An 18,847-nucleotide genomic window follows, 5' to 3' on the forward strand; every position below is an offset into this window, starting at 1 on the left:
TGCACAGGACCGCCTGCACAGGACCGCCTGCACAGGTCCGGCTGCACAGGTCCGGCTGCACAGGACCGGCTGCACAGGTCCGCCTGCACAGGTCCGCCTGGACAGGTCCGCCTGCACAGGTACGCCTGGACAGGTCCGCCTGCACAGGTCTGCCTGCACAGGTCCGGCTGCACAGGTCCGGCTGCACAGATCCGCCTGGACAGGTCCGCCTGTACAGGTACGCCTGCACAGTACCGCCTGCACAGGTCCGCCTGCACAGGTCCGCCTGCACAGGTCTGCCTGCACAGGTCTGGCTGCACAGGTACGCCTGGATAGGTACGCCTGGAAAGGTTGCCAGTCCATCGCAGGGACATGAGGCTTTGAGTCGTTCTATGAAAATCTTGGGCAGGACTGATTAATAACCCTGATTATGAGACCACAGTCCCTCATCCTCCTAGGCTGCTGGTTTGAAGACCACTGATTCGTTCCTGCTCCTCTGATCCTCCTACTGCTGCAGAAGAGTTTCTCGGTGTGACCAAATCATTTACAAACTTATTTAGTAAACCATACGTGTTTGTTTTGCTTCTTGTTGAGTGTCTGATGAGGAAAATGGCTCCATTTCTCACCCAGTCACACCGAACACTCTGCTGGGATGATGCTCTGCTAACTCCTGTGTTTGGGGGCCGGTTTCATGGCGAGTGTTTTCAGGAAGTTCATCATGTGATGGCGGAGCGCCAGCATCCTGAGCGACATGGAGAAAAGTTTTTATGCTCCTATTTCCAGCTTCCTCATGTCTCTGACTCACCGACTTGTAGATGATGGACTTAAACAAAAGAAATAATCTTTTATACTTTTGTATCTTTGACAACGTACCAATCTTTCACTTCCTCTCCTTTTGTTGTTGGATGGCAATGTTTGTCCACAGAGCAGAAATGCTGATGCACGAGCTGAAACTGCTCCCGAGTCTGGGGTGCTGTCCAGGCAGAACAAAACCTGTGGTTTTCTGTTCGCATGAAGTGGAGCTTTTCCACATTCTGGTGGGTAAAAGTAATGAGAGGCTGACCGGGACAGAGTGTGCGGTGAAGATACTGAGGGGAGGAAGGGAGGGAGGCGAGGGAAGCAGGAAAGAAGACAGGACATTTGGAAAAGAGAGGGGCAGAAAGAAAAGGACGCAGGGTGATCGACGGGCCACACACTCACCGTGATGTAAGGAGGCAAAAGCAACAGACAGTCTCTGGTTGAGTCGCTTTACGGTCACCAACAACCTCAAAGCGCCTGGAAAAAACTCAGAGTCCTGAACAGCCAATAAGACGCAGGAATCTGACGACCCCTGAGGTGGCGTTTTTCCCAAAGAGCTTCCAGCGCTGTTTGGAAGTCGGCACCTTCCATGTTTTCTCTTCGTTTGGCTCCCTCCAGATAAGGCGCTTCTGTAGCACCTTGTCTTTACGGGCCCCCCTCCATGTGGACATATCACTAAAATGCTTTCAACGCTCTCATGAGGAGGTTTTTCAGACGTGTTCATTTCAATTCAATCACATTTTATTTACAAAACTTATTTTTTTATTACAAAGGATTTTATTGGACAACTGAACTGACAGATGTTAACTTTGTAAACGCAAGCTGGAGTAACATCTGGAAGAACGCATTAGAAATATGGCGGGGGTCAGCAGCAACCTTGCACGACTGTTTTTTTTTAGTTTGGTCATGAAGCAGAGGTTTATGCAACATCAACATCTGCTGCAGCTGTGCGTGCTTCTGGATGGGGGAGGGGCCTGCAGCAGCGCCGCTCATTGAGGGGAATAAACTATTCATGCTTTCATTTAGAAATGTCTCATCAGAAACGTTGATGGGTTGGTCACCAGAGTGGTCTGAAAACTCACCAAATACAGTGTCCGAGCATGTAGCTGAGGTCTGGTGTGTGTGTCGGTTTCATCGCTGTACCAGAATATCCTGCAGTGGTATTTATCCTGCGTTGTTTGTAATATTTTTTTAAAGTAATGAACGCGTTAAAGTAGGGGTAGGTAATGTTGGGGAGCTAGCAAGATGTGAAAGTCCCCTGTCTTGGCTCCTCCCCCTGTATTAGCTCCTCCCCCTCTGGTTCTGCTCCTTGCGTGATCCGAGGCTTTTTTATTCGCAGCTTTTTCCACCAACGATTTTCTCTTTCTCGGCTGTTTAGCAGGAGGAGGCAAATAAACCGAGCCGGGTCGGGAAATCCTTCCTGCATTTTCTCAGCCATGTTTGCCTTCCGAGTTTCTTCTTCACTACTTTGTATTTTCATCCTAACACGCTGTTTATATGCAGGGTGTGACTATCAGGTATGCACTGATGGAGGGGGAGGAGGGGAGCCGGGAGAAGAAGCTTAGGAAATCTAAGAAATGAACAACTCCATTTGGGTCGGAACGTTTGGACTGGTCAGAGTTTTTACAGATTTACAGTAAACTGAGGGGTCTAACTATATTTCTGATTGTTCATGATTACAGAATGTATAGACTACTATCAGGACGAGGAACCACTTCACCCAGAAGAACATGTCTATGTGGAACGTAGATTTCCAGCTGTGATAAATCACAGCTTTTGTCTTTTCTTTTCTGGGTGAAAAGGTGCAAACATTCAGCTTTTCTGAAGCTGAATGTTTGTTTTGGAACAAAAAGAGGAAAAAAGCATCTTTATACAATAAACCAGGAAATATATCAGTAATAAATAGTAAATGCTCGCCAGTGCTTTGTCACCTGCTGAGGTGTGAACATTATAAAAACATATTTCAGAACATCACCTGTGTGGGAAACAAGAGATTTCTCTGAACTTCCTGTTTTCTTCAGAAAATATAAATCGCAAACCCAATCATTCCATTCACTAATGTAGAATGACTGTTCCTGTATGTGATGGAAGGGTTTGGGGGTGTTTGTTGTGCTGGGAGTTTAGCCTAAAGCGTATAAAGTCAGAACTATTCCTTTAAAAGGCTTCAGCACAACACAGATTATGTAGTAATGTAACGATGACCTACATACGAGGGTCGGACTGACAAGTGCACCTGCACAGTCCAGGCCAGAACCAACCACTTGGATCAGTGTTGACATGTAGGCCCAAACTTCATCCTGTTGTCATGCTCGGGCCCTTCTGATGTGTAAATGTATCCCTCCCCATAATCGTGCCACAATCCAACAGCGCCGCTCCCCTGCAGAGGGAGGCTGGACTCCACATAGTTTCCACTCACTTGTTCACTTCCACTTACAAAAATAATTAAAGGGCATGTTTTTAAGGGGTTCCAAAGTGGTCCTGATGTCTTCTAGCAGGAGCCTGCTGTCTGATCTCAGCTGGGCTCTAATCAGAGGGACCACCGAGTCGGGTCAGTAACTGCTAGAGAAACAAGCAGTGCTGACCCCGTTGCGAGAGAGGCCACTAGTTTGGATCAGACCCTTTCGAGGGAACGGGACTGAATTCCAAGATGCTGCGAACAGAAAAAGACGGCCTGATAGTGTCTGGAGACGATGGGAAAGTCATTTTCTCTGTTTCTATTGACTTTTTTCCACTGGTTTGGAGTTGTGTTTACAAACTACAGTCTGCTGTATAACATGCAGATGTGACAGCCGAGGGAGCATCATGGCCTACTTTAAGAACCAACTACTCTCCAGATCACTGACTCCCCCACAAATACCTGCGCCCATTGGGAACACATTAAGAAGCAGTGTGTTCATTCTTTCCGAACGGGGGTGATGACTCGTCTGGTATGGGCGTTTGTGTTTGCTGAGGACAAAGTCTTCTAGAAGGAAGACAAAGACAGCTCTGCTACGAGTTAGCATACATCTGTAGCTCTGGTGGACAAGACCTCAGAGGCCACGGCGCAGGCGGATAAATGCTGAACAGTAACACACACGCACGGGGAGGCATGCAGGCGTACGGCGCAGAGGCCAGCGAGGCGCTCGCCATCCGTTTGCGTGCCTGCTTTCCTTTACTTTCATAAACGTGCACTGCTGCCATGTGGTCTCCCTTCATGCCACACATCAGTACGCAGAGATATCAGCGTCTGGGAGGCCACACAGACACATCTGAGTCACACCAGTGTTTAACCCAACTAACCTGACCCGGCTGGTGTTCCTGCGTCTGTTTACATGCGCTCCTACTGGCGGTGCTCATCTCACTGATCCGCTTTTATTCTGCCGCTCAACACATGGGAAAAAGCAGCTACTTTACCCACAAGTATTTTCCTGTCTCCCCAACCGTCTTGTTTCACTTTTCAATTTAAATTTGTTTTCACTTCCTTCACATCTTCCAATTTGCCGTGGAGAGCAAACACAAGAGGCATCAAACGTGCTGCGTTGCTCTTTGTCATCTTCTCACCTTCTCGCATGTCTTCTCTGCAGCGCGGCTTTGATGTGGCGTATAAGCCAAACTCCCCGGAGAGCCACGCAGACGGACAGTTTGCAGATGTCCTCATGTCAGAGCTGACACATTCGGCTGCTTCGCCGTGCACTACCAAACGCTGTGTGTGAAAACACAAGCAGGCAGTTCAGTGGGAAATGCTGATCAGAACCAGATGCTTTGCTCGCACACAGACACATCTCATTCCCGCTTTCCCGCTCTCACGTATGGAAACACACTCTCTCACACATCTGTAATGATGTACTTTACTTATTTCCATTTTCATCTCTCCTGAGTGCATTTTTAGTTAACTCCGGATTGGATTTTCTATCATTTCCAGGGTCAGATCCTGTTTTGCTTTGAAAGCTGCAAATGTTCCATCAGTCAGGAGTAGCGTGAGACTTTTCCAGGCACGACATATCCAAGCAGCTTGATTTTATCCACCTGCGAAGAGCGTTTCAGGTTCTGTACGCCACCGTCAACATTAAGCAGCTTTTTATTAAAAACTTTGCAAGTGTTTCTTGGCCTGTGAGGTGCGCAGTCTCAGAAAGTGTTTAAAACTGCCTGTTGGGAACTAGTTAGCCGTAGAAACTAATTACATGGCAGACAGCATGTTAAAAGCCTGAGAACTCTTGTTAAAACACACACAAGCAGCTGAACGCTCTGAAGTAAGAGACTGAGCCCAAGAGGAGCCAAAGTCTGTCTCGGAAGCTGGTGTCTTGTTCGCCATCCGGCTGATAAAGACAGCAGCTCCTGGAAGGAATTAAAATAGAGTCCTGACTGGGTTCTGTTTCGGTAGCGAGAGCTCTGTTTTAGTTGGCAAGACGACTGTTTTCTCTTTTGTTTCGGGTAATCCTCTTTAGTCAGAACATTTCCTGATGAGAGAAAATTATCTGTTAACTTGCTCTATGTTTCTGTAGATAAATTGGGGAGTGAAGTGAAGAGAAAACACGGAGCGACGAAGACGACTGCCATCATACACCTGTAGGCTTTATCGGCTTTTAGCGTTTGATCTTCCACGTTGTGTTTCTAGATGTTTCACCGCCGCTTGTCTCTACTATGCTGGATTTCATGAACAGCGACTCTCTGAGTCACTCTACAGGGAAGTGCTTTCTCAGCTGTCTGGCCGCATGCACTTGCAACCCCACATGTAGACGATACACTGAACCTCCTGTCAGAATGTCTTGGTTTACACAGCAGAGGATGGAGATTACATCCTCCACTCCACCAGAAAGACAGGAGTGGAAAGAGCAACACGGCCGGTACGGCTTCACTGCTGAGTTGGAGGTGAACCATCACAAAGAATCATATCATCACTTTTTCCTTCAGATCTGTCTTAATTCTTGATATCATAGATTCAAAAAGGTGAAAAGATTTCCTCAGTTATTTTGGTCCATATTGATATAAAGTATCACACAGTTGCTTAACATCACCATGAGAATCTCCCGTTCCACCTCATCACCATGAGAATCTCCCGTTCCACCACATCACCATGAGAATCTCCCGTTCCACCTCATCACCATGAGAATCTCCCGTTCCACCACATCACCATGAGAATCTCCCGTTCCACCTCATCACCATGAGAATCTCCCGTTCCACCACATCACCATGAGAATCTCCCGTTCCACCTCATCACCATGAGAATCTCCCGTTCCACCACATCACCATGAGAATCTCCCGTTCCACCATATCACCATGAGAATCTCCCGTTCCACCTCATCACCATGAGAATCTCCCGTTCCACCACATCACCATGAGAATCTCCCGTTCCACCTCATCACCATGAGAATCTCCCGTTCCACCATATCACCATGAGAATCTCCCGTTCCACCATATCACCATGAGAATCTCCCGTTCCACCTCATCACCATGAGAATCTCCCGTTCCACCATATCACCATGAGAATCTCCCGTTCCACCACATCACCATGAGAATCTCCCGTTCCACCTCATTACCATGAGAATCTCCCGTTCCACCACATCATGATGAGAATCTCCCGTTGAACATCATCACCATGAAAATCTCCCGTTCCACCTCATCATGAAGAGAATCTCTCGTTCCAAGACATCAGCATGAGAATCTCCTGCTCCACCTCATGATGAGAATCTCCCGTTCCACCTCATCACCATGAGAATCTCCCGTTCCACCACATCACCATGAGAATCTCCCGTTCCACCACATCACCATGAGAATCTCCCGTTCCACCTCATCATGATGAGAATCTCCCGTTCCACCTCATCATGATGAGAATCTCCCGTTCCACCTCATCATCATGAGAATCTCCCGTTCCACCTCATCACCATGAGAATCTCCTGCTCCACCTCATCACCATGAGAATCTCCCGTTCCACCTCATCATGATGAGAATCTCCCGTTCCAACTCATCACCATGAGAATCTCCCGTTCCACCTCATCACCATGAGAATCTCCTGCTCCACCTCATCACCATGAGAATCTCCCGTTCCACCTCATCATGATGAGAATCTCCCGTTCCAACTCATCACCATGAGAATCTCCCGTTCCACCTCATCACCATGAGAATCTCCCGTTCCAACTCATCACCATGAGAATCTCCCGTTCCACCTCAGCACCATGAGAATCTCCCGTTCCACCTCATCATGATGAGAATTTCCCATTCCACCTCATCACCATGAGAATCTCCCGTTTCACCTCATCACCATGAGAATCTCCCGTTTCACCTCATCACCATGAGAATCTCCCGTTCCACCTCATTACCATGAGAATCTCCCGTTCCACCACATCATGATGAGAATCTCCCGTTGAACATCATCACCATGAAAATCTCCCGTTCCACCTCATCATGAAGAGAATCTCTCGTTCCAAGACATCAGCATGAGAATCTCCTGCTCCACCTCATGATGAGAATCTCCCGTTCCACCTCATCACCATGAGAATCTCCCGTTCCACCACATCACCATGAGAATCTCCCGTTCCACCACATCACCATGAGAATCTCCCGTTCCACCTCATCACCATGAGAATCTCCCGTTCCACCACATCACCATGAGAATCTCCCGTTCCACCTCATCACCATGAGAATCTCCCGTTCCACCACATCACCATGAGAATCTCCCGTTCCACCATATCACCATGAGAATCTCCCGTTCCACCTCATCACCATGAGAATCTCCCGTTCCACCACATCACCATGAGAATCTCCCGTTCCACCTCATCACCATGAGAATCTCCCGTTCCACCATATCACCATGAGAATCTCCCGTTCCACCATATCACCATGAGAATCTCCCGTTCCACCTCATCACCATGAGAATCTCCCGTTCCACCATATCACCATGAGAATCTCCCGTTCCACCACATCACCATGAGAATCTCCCGTTCCACCTCATTACCATGAGAATCTCCCGTTCCACCACATCATGATGAGAATCTCCCGTTGAACATCATCACCATGAAAATCTCCCGTTCCACCTCATCATGAAGAGAATCTCTCGTTCCAAGACATCAGCATGAGAATCTCCTGCTCCACCTCATGATGAGAATCTCCCGTTCCACCTCATCACCATGAGAATCTCCCGTTCCACCACATCACCATGAGAATCTCCCGTTCCACCACATCACCATGAGAATCTCCCGTTCCACCTCATCATGATGAGAATCTCCCGTTCCACCTCATCATGATGAGAATCTCCCGTTCCACCTCATCATCATGAGAATCTCCCGTTCCACCTCATCACCATGAGAATCTCCTGCTCCACCTCATCACCATGAGAATCTCCCGTTCCACCTCATCATGATGAGAATCTCCCGTTCCAACTCATCACCATGAGAATCTCCCGTTCCACCTCATCACCATGAGAATCTCCTGCTCCACCTCATCACCATGAGAATCTCCCGTTCCACCTCATCATGATGAGAATCTCCCGTTCCAACTCATCACCATGAGAATCTCCCGTTCCACCTCATCACCATGAGAATCTCCCGTTCCAACTCATCACCATGAGAATCTCCCGTTCCACCTCAGCACCATGAGAATCTCCCGTTCCACCTCATCATGATGAGAATTTCCCATTCCACCTCATCACCATGAGAATCTCCCGTTTCACCTCATCACCATGAGAATCTCCCGTTTCACCTCATCACCATGAGAATCTCCCGTTCCACCTCAGCACCATGAGAATCTCCCGTTCCACCTCATCATGATGAGAATTTCCCATTCCACCTCATCATCATGAGAATCTCCCATTCCATCTCATCACCATGAGAATCTCCCATTCCACCTCATGATGAGAATCTCCCGTTCCACCACATCACCATGACAATCTCCTTTCCACCTCATCATGATGAGAATCTCTCGTTCCACCTCATCACCATGAGAATCTCCCGTTCCACCACATCATGATGAGAATCTCCCGTTCCTCTTCATCATCATGAGAATCTCCCGTTCCATCTCATCACCAAGAGAATCTCCCGTTCCACCTCATCACCATGACAATCTCCCATTCCACCTCATCACCATGAGAATCTCCCATTCCACCTCATGATGAGAATCTCCCATTCCACCTCATCACGATGAGAATCTCCCCTTCCACCTCATCACCATGACAATCTCCCATTCCACCTCATCACCATGAGAATCTACCATTCCACCACATCACCATGAGAATCTCCCCTTCCACCTCATCACCATGACAATCTCCCATTCCACCTCATCACCATGAGAATCTACCATTCCACCTCATCACCATGAGAATCTACCATTCCACCTCATCATGATGAGAATCTCCCGTTCCACCTCATCACCATGAGAATCTCCCGTTCCACCTCATCACCATGAGAATCTCCCGTTCCACCTCATCACCATGAGAATCTCCCGTTCCACCACATCAGCATGAGAATCTCCCGTTCCACCTCATGATGAGAATCTCCCGTTCCATCTCATCACCATGAGAATCTCCCGTTCCATCACATCACCATGAGAATCTCCCGTTCCACCTCATCACCATGAGAATCTCCCGTTCCACCTCATCACCATGAGAATCTCCCGCTCCACCTCATCATCAATGAGAATCTCCCGTTCCACCTCATCACCATGAGAATCTCCCGTTCCACCACATCACCATGAGAATCTCCTGTTCCACCTCATGATGAGAATCTCCTGTTCCACTTCATCATGATGAGAATCTCCCGTTCCACCACATCACCATGAGAATCTCCCGTTCCACCTCATCACCATGAGAATCTCCCGTTCCACCTCATCACCATGAGAATCTCCCGTTCCACCTCATCACCATGAGAATCTCCCGTTCCACCTCATCACCATGAGAATCTCCCGTTCCATCACATCACCATGAGAATCTCCCGTTCCACCACATCACCATGAGAATCTCCCGTTCCACCTAATCACCATGAGAATCTCGTGTTCCACCTCATCACCATGAGAATCTCCCGCTCCACCTCATCATCAATGAGAATCTCCCGTTCCATCTCATGATGAGATGATGTCAGAACCTTCCTGTTTCTGTTCTATCATCTCCCACCAGTCTGCCCAGTCTCCTCTGAAATCAGCACCTGGATATTTTTTTTTCTTTTTCAGACCTTGTCTGTAAACCCTGAAGATGGTTATGTGAAAGTCCCAGTAAATACTCCTAAAATCTTCTTTCTTCTTCATTCTGTTGCTCAGTTCGAACTTCCTCATGTCATTAGCTGATCAGCTTTTTGTGTTAACAAGCATTCAAACCTTGTTGTACTTCAGTGGCCAATGAGTTTTATGAAGTTATTAATGATCCTGCCTCTCTTAAGGTCATTCAGCATCTTTTAAATGAAGGCCATGTCTATACAGAGGAAAGTAAAGGTGTTATTGCATTTGGATGTTTCATCTGCATGGAATCAGTTCCCTGAGAGCCCAAAAACATGAACTTTGCGCCGTTTTATTAATAAGACCTGTCTAAGAAATGCCACAGAGCAGATGATGTATAAGATTATGTGTTGATAATTAGCTCAACTTTGGTTTTATTAAAGGAAAGGAGTCAGCGAGAATGCATGATTTCTGGTGAAAAGCAGCTGATGAAAGCATGTTGTCAACACGGTGCGGACGGTGGGGGAGGGGGTGTCTACGGTGTTTTTGATGCTTGCATGAAGGGAGCATTTAGGGAAACACTGCTCTTTAAAACACGGTGACATCCGTAGCTGCAACGTCTTTACAATCATGCCTTCAGTGTTTTCCTTTCAATTAGACATAAATATTTATTTTATTATTATTATTATTATTATTCATCTTGGAAAAATGCCCTGAAGTCAGTGTTTTTTTTCGACTTAATGCAGGAAATAAGCTTTCGCTGGATTTCAAGGATGAAGTCTGCCCCTTTGATTCGATCAGACTGCTGCAGCCTCGTTTTACCTTTGGCTGAACTTTAGAATGCAGTTTTGCATAAAACATCCAGGTTTTATTCTTCATCTTTTTCATGTCAGGCAGGATCATTTCAGGGTGTGTTCGGCCAGAAGGAATGACTACATATAACATGAGCGGAAAAGGATCCAAACCCATCCTGAACTATTAAATCTCATCACAATTTTCGGGTGCGTAGTTACTGATCTGCTAGCCGGCTCCGGATAATCGGCAGCAAATGGATGGATAGTCATGGATTACTTATCCAAAGGGAGATTCCACACAGTGAGCTTCGGCGTGGCTGATGATGATGATGTTGCGGTTAGCCGACTCATAATGGCCTGATTCATATCCATGAAACAGAAGAGTGGACTGAAGATAAATGGTTTGTTTCTTGGTTACAGCAGCACTGAGTGACTTTGTCTGGATGTTGGATAACCTCCTTCATCCTCACTGCTGCTTGAGCATTTAAAAAACCAACTCTGTAAGTGTGAAAAGTGTTTCCATCTTCAACACATCCGAAGATTTTTTCAAAGTGACGGCATCTCCATTAGCAGTTTCCTGCTGGGGTATTTATGTTTGTGCAGTTCTACAGGGGGCGCAGTTGGAGTCTTCCTCCCTCACATGCTGGCGAGTTAATGTGTGCTGAATGGATGAAAAAAACTTGTGGACTTATTGAGGGAAGAAATAACTGGTTTGTGGTGGTAAGTGTTGACCTGCTTGTGTAAAACCATGCGGCTGCATTCCAGGGAGCGGCCGGGTTTAATTTTGGACAAGCGATCTGATTGAGAACAGAAAGTGAACGGATGAGGGACATGTATCCTGCCATGCGAGGCGTATTTGTCACAGTGTTATTTCACGCCCCCTGACTGGAATAATCCTGAAAAGGTCTTTGATGTCTTGACCCTGGATTTTCATGGACTGTTATGGCTGGTTGGCAAAAGCCACTCTGTGGGGAAAGTCACCGGGTAAACAGAGTGAATCACAACCACACATCCAACGCTGAAAGTTCCCAGGCATGTCCTGAAAACACCGTCTTTCATGCCTCTCTGAGAGGAGATGAGGACTTCCAGGTTTTCATATGAAAAGGTCGAACCTTCTGTTTAACTCCTGATCTATGCGTCGGTCTGCTGGGATGTCATCACGTTCGTCTGTAGGTGTTTGTTTGAGCCAGTGTGAGTGGGTGTGTGGTATCCAGAGTGCAGAAGCAGCTCCGGAATTTAAACCTCTCTTGTAGGAATGTGGCTTCAATTAGATGCGTCCTATTTAGTCGGCAGTAAGGCGTGAGTCAGAAGGCTTTCTTTATCCAGTTTCCTATCGCTCTGACCCAGGATTTCCTGTGTTTTCATTGTTAAATGTGGCACACAGTGAATCTGCAAAATGATATTTCATAACAAGGGCTTTTCCCTCCAGAAGGACTCATCACCTGCAAATCAAGTTGACTGCATTTGTTCTTCCAGCATTTCAGAGAGAAGTGAGGAAACATCTGAGTGGAGTTTACTGCACTGGACATAGCTGTTCGGTCAACCACAAACCTTAAAACTGCAAAACAGATTTTCAGGAATTCATTCAGATTGCAAACAGGTTTTGGTTGTCACTTGGATCAACGTTGGAGTGGGAATTTTTCTCTAAATGTTTCATTATTTTGACATTTAAACAGCATTTATGCTGTCAGCATGCCTCAAATCTCTGGTGGGAGATGTTTTTTTTTTATAGAAACGCTCCTGATATGGGTGGTTGCATCAACAATCAGCGCAGTAAAACTAAAGTAGACGGGTCTTACAATGTAGTAAACACACAACATTACACAGTGTCATTAGCTGCGTTTCCATCACACCTGGAATTGCACAAAGACTAAATATGGCAATAAAAAAAAAACCGCTAATGGAAGCACCTACATTTTAAGAAGTATAAAATATTGCTAAAAGATTTTTACAGTCATGAAGTGGCTCTTCGGATGCTTTAATGTAGAAATTTATCCCTAACGTGAAATGGAAACACTTTTTTGCATATACATGTCCCCGGATGTGACGTGGAGGGTCATGTGACCAGTTCATTTCCTGTAAAGACTTCGCGGTGTGGAACAAACAGCAGAAAATTTCAGAGTTTTAGAAAAGAAGAAGAGGGAGAAAAGCTACGAAAAGTCACAGCAAATTCTCAGCAGCAAGTAGAAAACCCCCCCAGAAAACGCTACGTAGCGACCTTGCACAATTGTCGTCCAGTTGACGAAAATTTACGAGAATTGAGGTTTAAACATGAGACACTGTTCAATGAAACGCCTGCAAATCGTAATTGTTGTCAAAACCGCAAATATTGCTTTTATTTTGTGAAGCAATGTAATGGAAATGTAGATATTGTTTGTTTAACCACACGTAAGATGCAACACGAATGAAAACAAAACGATGAGGGTATCTAGCAACATTGAGCTGCCGATCATACACACCTGATTAACTGATAGTTATTGATCTTAGTGCATTTCTACGGCTAACCTTACGTACATAAACATGAACACCTGCTTCAACCGTCGTCGCACATCACCACCCTCATACTGCCAGGTGTATTTTACGTTGTTAGAGGTCCCATATAAGACGTTTTTTCAATCATTTCATCAGGGCTTCAGGGGTCAGTCAACAGTGCTTTCATGGTTTTACCCCAAATTCAGCTTTGATCCTTTATTTCAGCCGTTCCAAAAATAGTTCTAATTGATTGTTTTCTCTGTCTGTACCTTTAAAGACACACCACAGAACTTCTGGCATTTTCCTGTCAGCGCCCCCGTCGACGGCTAACCCAGCCTCCATCCTACCTGACCTGTTAGCTTTCTCCAGCCAGCAGAGGACCATCTCATCATGACTTGTTTTGTCTCTTCTAATCTTCTTGTTTCTTTGCTGGATCATTTGCGTGTTAAAAACAGCCAGCCGTCACGTCGCGTCCCGGATGTAATAGTTGTATCGTGTCGGTTTCTCGGCCTCGGGACGCTGCTGGACTCTAGAAATGCACATGTTAGATGTCACTGTGTCATCAAACATCTGGGACGCCGAGTTTTAAGCTCAGAAAGTTACGTAATGTGTCTTTAAATCAGGAACCTTGGCCCACATTGTGCAGACTTTCATGGTCTCCCTGCTGCAACACAGCTGACTCAGATTCATGGCTCACTATTCAGAACTTGATTGTAGGGATGGGAAGTCTGACTCTTTTTGTCATGATTTGCTGTTTGAGTCTGTGCAGGTTGCCATGGGGACTCGAGGCGGAGTCTGGAGCTTCAATTACAACCACCTGGAGCTCATCTTCCTGATTTATCCTGCTATTTAAGGACAAGCTGGAGCTCCAGTCTTCGCCAGACTGTCTCTCTTTACTGCGTGGTAATCAGGCCAGTTCCAGTGCTTCCCTTGTGGCTCATCGCTAGAGATTTCATTTTGTTTTTCTGTGCCTCCTCAGCACGTCAAGACCATTATAGACGTCTTCCTGGATCAGGATACTTTTCCTCAGCCAACTTCACCAACTGCTTATGCCTGCCTGCTTGTTCTGCCTCAAACCAAGGCCAACCACCACAACCAGAGGCCACCCCCCCAGCAACCTCCACTATCATCAGAATTCCAATTATCTGAGAAGTTCTTCCCTGGACCAGATCAACAAGATCTGAGTACTAAATAAATACTTCATTTACCTCTTCATCTGTACGTTCTGCTTTTGGGTCCACCCCTCCACCCCGGTCTCTGACAGTGACAGTACAATCTGGCCATAACATGGACCCAGCGAAGACACACCAAACAGCCCTGACTGAACAGGGAAAACTTCTAGAGGAGCATGAGAAAGCATTGCACTTCCTGGGTGAACAACAGGGACATTGTAACCATCGTCTGGACCAAGTCTTTGAACAGATGCAGAGCATTCATAACTTACTGTCTGTTTCTTCTGCAGCTTCTGGATCCTCCTCCACTTCAACCCCACAAAGCATTACTCCTTCACCTGATCCGGTGTTTCGTGATGCTGCATTCCCGACACCTGAGCCATTCCTTGGGAACGTAAGCAAATTTGGAGGCTTTATCCCTCAATGCTCATTAGCCATTTCTTGTTCTCCATGATCATTTTCTTCCGATGCCGCAAAGATATCTTTTGTCACTGCTCTCCTACGTGATAAGGCGCTGGACTGGGCATTGGCCTATTTTCAGTCTCGTCCAATGGATTCAATCTCTTTTTCTTCTTTCTTAGATGACTTTCGTAAGACCTTCGATCACCCTTTGAAGGGAGCTGATGCAGTCAAGAGATTGCTAAATCTTAGACAGGGCAGTCGACCTGCAGTAGAGTTCATTGTGGACTTCCGTGTTCTGGCAGCTGAGACAGGGTGGCCTCCCGAGGTGTTAAGGGGAGTTCTGCTAAATGCTCTTAATGACCATCTAAAGGATCAGCTTGCGTTCCAGGAGGAGCCAGCCTCGTTCGAGGAGTTGATCACCACAGTAATACAGGTTGATAACAGACTTGCCGAGAGGCGGCGGGAGCGAGGGGTTCAGGACCCTCTGTCCAGTCGGAGGCCGGTTCTCGGCCCAAGGACCCTTCCGATTGCGGCTGGTGGCACATTACCGTCTCTACCTGCTCCTGAAGGTCAGAGTGAACCTATGCAGGTAGGGTGAGCTGGGTTGGGCAGGACTACTGGTGGGCGGGATTCAGCAGTCAAGTCCTCCACGTTGTGTACTACCTGTAACTCTCTCGTTGGATGGAACTGACCACCAGTTTCAGGCCTTAATCGACTCGGGAGCTGAACAGAACCTAATGGATCCAACTATGGCCACTAAACTCAAACTCCCCGCTGTTCTCCTGTCAACTCCTATTTCTGTTACTGCTTTGGATGGAAGAATTCTTACAACTATCACGCATAAGACCCGTCCTCTTACCCTACTAGTGTCTTGTAATCACAGTGAGAGAATTGAGTTCCTTCTTTTCCCTGTGGCTAATGTACCCATCACCCTAGGATACCCCTGGTTGGCTTTGCACAACCCTCATATCAACTGGAGTAAGAGCCGCCTGGAAAGTTGGAGCCTTTTTTGTCTGTCCAACTGTTTGAGGTCGGCTTGTCAACCTTCTAGTGCACCAGTTTGTATTCCTGAACAACCGGTGGACTTATCTATCATTTCGTCAGCATACCACGATTTAGGTGCCGTTTTCAGCAAGGACAAGGCTCAGTCTCTCCCACTGCACCGGCCCCACGACTGCGCTATAGAAATTCTCCCAGGGGCATCGCTTCCAAGAGGTAGACTTTTTAACCTGTCCAAACCTAAGCGGGAGGCCATGGAGAACTACATCCGTGAATCTCTAGATGCAGGTCTAATCAGGCCATCCTCTTCTCCCGTTGGGGCAGGGTTTTTCTTTGTGCAAAAGAAGGACAAGACTTTACGCCCATGCATTGATTATCGGGATCTGAACATTACCATCAAGAATAAATATCCTCTACCTTTAATCACATCGGCTTTCGAATCCATTCAGGGGGCCCAGATTTTTACTAAATTGGACCTCCGGAACGCATATCACTTGGTCAGGATTTGTGAGGGGGGTGAGTGGAAGACGGCCTTTAACACCCCTCTCGGACATTTTGAATATCTCATCATGCCTTTTGGACTCACTAATGCCCCCGCTGTGTTCCAAGCACTTATCAATGATGTTCTTTGAGACTTCCTACACCGCTTTGTTTTTGTTTACCTTGATGATATCCTTGTTTTTTCAAGGTCCCTTGCAGAACATCAGCAACACGTTCGGTTGGTCTTACAACGGTTGCTGGAGAATCGTCTTTATGTCAAGGCAGAGAAATGTGACTTCCACGCCTCATCAACTTCCTTCCTGGGCTACGTCTTCCAGGGCGGGCAGGTGAAGACAGACCCAGCTAAGATCAAGGCCATTGCAGAATGGCCTATTCCCAGTACCAGGAAGGATTTACAACGTTTTCTTGGCTTTTCTAATTTTTATCGACGTTTCATCAGAAACTACAGTATGGTCGCTGCTCCCCTCACCAGGCTGACCTCTGTCAAGATTCCCTTCTCCTGGACTCCGGAGGCGGATCAAGCTTTTGGCCGTTTAAAGGAACTATTTGTCACAGCACCCATTCTCGTTCAGCCAGACCCTGAGCGACAGTTCGTCCTGGAGGTGGATGCCTCTGAGACTGGAGTTGGGGCCGTCTTGTCCCAGCGATCTGGTAAGGAGGACAAATTACACCCCTGTGCCTTTTTCTCCAAGTGGTTGACCCCCTCCGAACAGAAATATGATGTCGGCGATCGAGGACTCCTAGCGGTAAAGCTTGCCTTGGAGGAGTGGCAACACTGGCTGGAGGGGGCCAAACATCCTTTTGTAGTATGGACAGACCACAAGAATCTCGCCTATTTGCAGAGTGCAAAGAGATTGAACTCCTGTCAAGCCCGTTGGTCAATGTTCTTTAATCGTTTTGACTTTGCTATTTCCTATCGCCCTGGGTCCCAGAACGCTAAGCCTGACGCCCTGTCCATGCAAAACTCTTCCAAGGAGTCTTCTGAACCAGCACGCATTCTTCCTCCTTCAGTGGTGGTTGGTGGAGTGTCATGGCATGTGGAGGATCAGATACGCCAAGGATTGCTTTTGGATCCTGATCCTGAGGAGGGACCCCCCAACCGCCGTTATGTGCCCGTTTCTGCCCGTTCTGCAGTTCTACACTGGATCCATTCATCTAAGTTTGCGTGTCATCCAGGAATTCATCGGACCATCACTTTGGCTCAAAGACATTTCTGGGGGCCGTCTCTGGTATCGGACGCCAGGGAATATGTCTCAGCCTGTCAAGTCTGTGCAAGGAATAACACCTCCAATCAGCCTCCTTCAGGACTTCTGCAGCCACTAGAGGTTCCCAGCCAACCCTGGTCTCATATCTCATTGGATTTTGTCACTGGTTTGCATCCGTCTCAAGGCAAGACAGCCATCCTTACTATAGTGGACCGCTTTTCCAAGGCTGCCCATTTCATTCCCCTGAACAAGCTGCCCTCATCGTCCGAGACCGCAGAGCTCCTGGTAAACCATGTCTTCCATCTCCATGGCATTCCAACTGAAATTGTGTCTGACTGGGGACCACAGTTTGTTTCCAGGGTTTGGAAGGCTTTTTGCTCTGCCCTAGGTGTCAAGGTTTCCCTGAGCTCTGGCCACCATCCTCAGTCCAATGGCCAGACAGAACGACTCAATCAAGAATTGGAAGCTGCTCTGCGTTGTGTCGCATCTGACAATCCCTCTACTTGGTGCCGTCATGTGAGCTGGATCGAATATGCCCACAATTCTCTGTCCACTTCTGCTACCGGTTATTCTCCATTTTAAGCCTCCCTTGGCTATCAATCTCCGTTGTTTCCCACGGAGGAGCGGGATCTGGATGTACCCTCAGTGCAACATCATCTCCAGAGGGTTCAGCGTGTCTGGACTAGGACTAGGGAGGCTCTGCTCCGTACCGCAGGTCGCAACAAGCGCCTGGCTGATCACCACCGTCGTCCTGCTCCTGTGTTTTTGCCTGGTCAGAAGGTGTGGTTGTCTGCCCGGGACATTCCATTGAAGGACACTTACCCTAAACTGGCCCCTCGCTTCATTGGTCCTTATGAGATCGTCTCGTTGGTGGGCCCCTCGGCCGTCCGTCTTCAACTCCCCTCTTCTCTCCGCGTCCATCCCACGTTCCATGTGTCTCAGCTCAAGCCTGTGTTGTCCAGTCCATTGTGCCCTCCTGCCAGGCCCCCTCCAGCCACCCGGATCGTTGGGGGTGGTCCTGCCTATACTGTGCGCCGTATCCTGGATGTTCGGCGCCGGGGTCGGGGTTTCCAGTATCTGGTGGACTGGTTGGGCTATGGTCCGGAGGAGCGTTCTTGGGTTCCTCGTCGCTTCATTCTGGACTCCTCCCTGCTTGCTGATTTCCACCGCTCCCGCCGTCATGTGCCTCCTGGGTCGCCTGGAGGCGTCCCTTGAGGTGGGGGTACTGTCATGGTTTGCTGTTTGAGTCTGTGCAGGTTGCCATGGGGACTCGAGGCGGAGTCTGGAGCTTCAATTACAACCACCTGGAGCTCATCTTCCTGATTTATCCTGCTATTTAAGGACAAGCTGGAGCTCCAGTCTTCGCCAGATTGTCTCTCTTTACTGCGTGGTAATCAGGCCAGTTCCA

Source organism: Telmatherina bonti (genome assembly GCF_933228915.1).
Source record: "Telmatherina bonti genome assembly, chromosome: 21".
In the NCBI taxonomy this organism is placed as follows: domain Eukaryota; kingdom Metazoa; phylum Chordata; class Actinopteri; order Atheriniformes; family Telmatherinidae; genus Telmatherina; species Telmatherina bonti.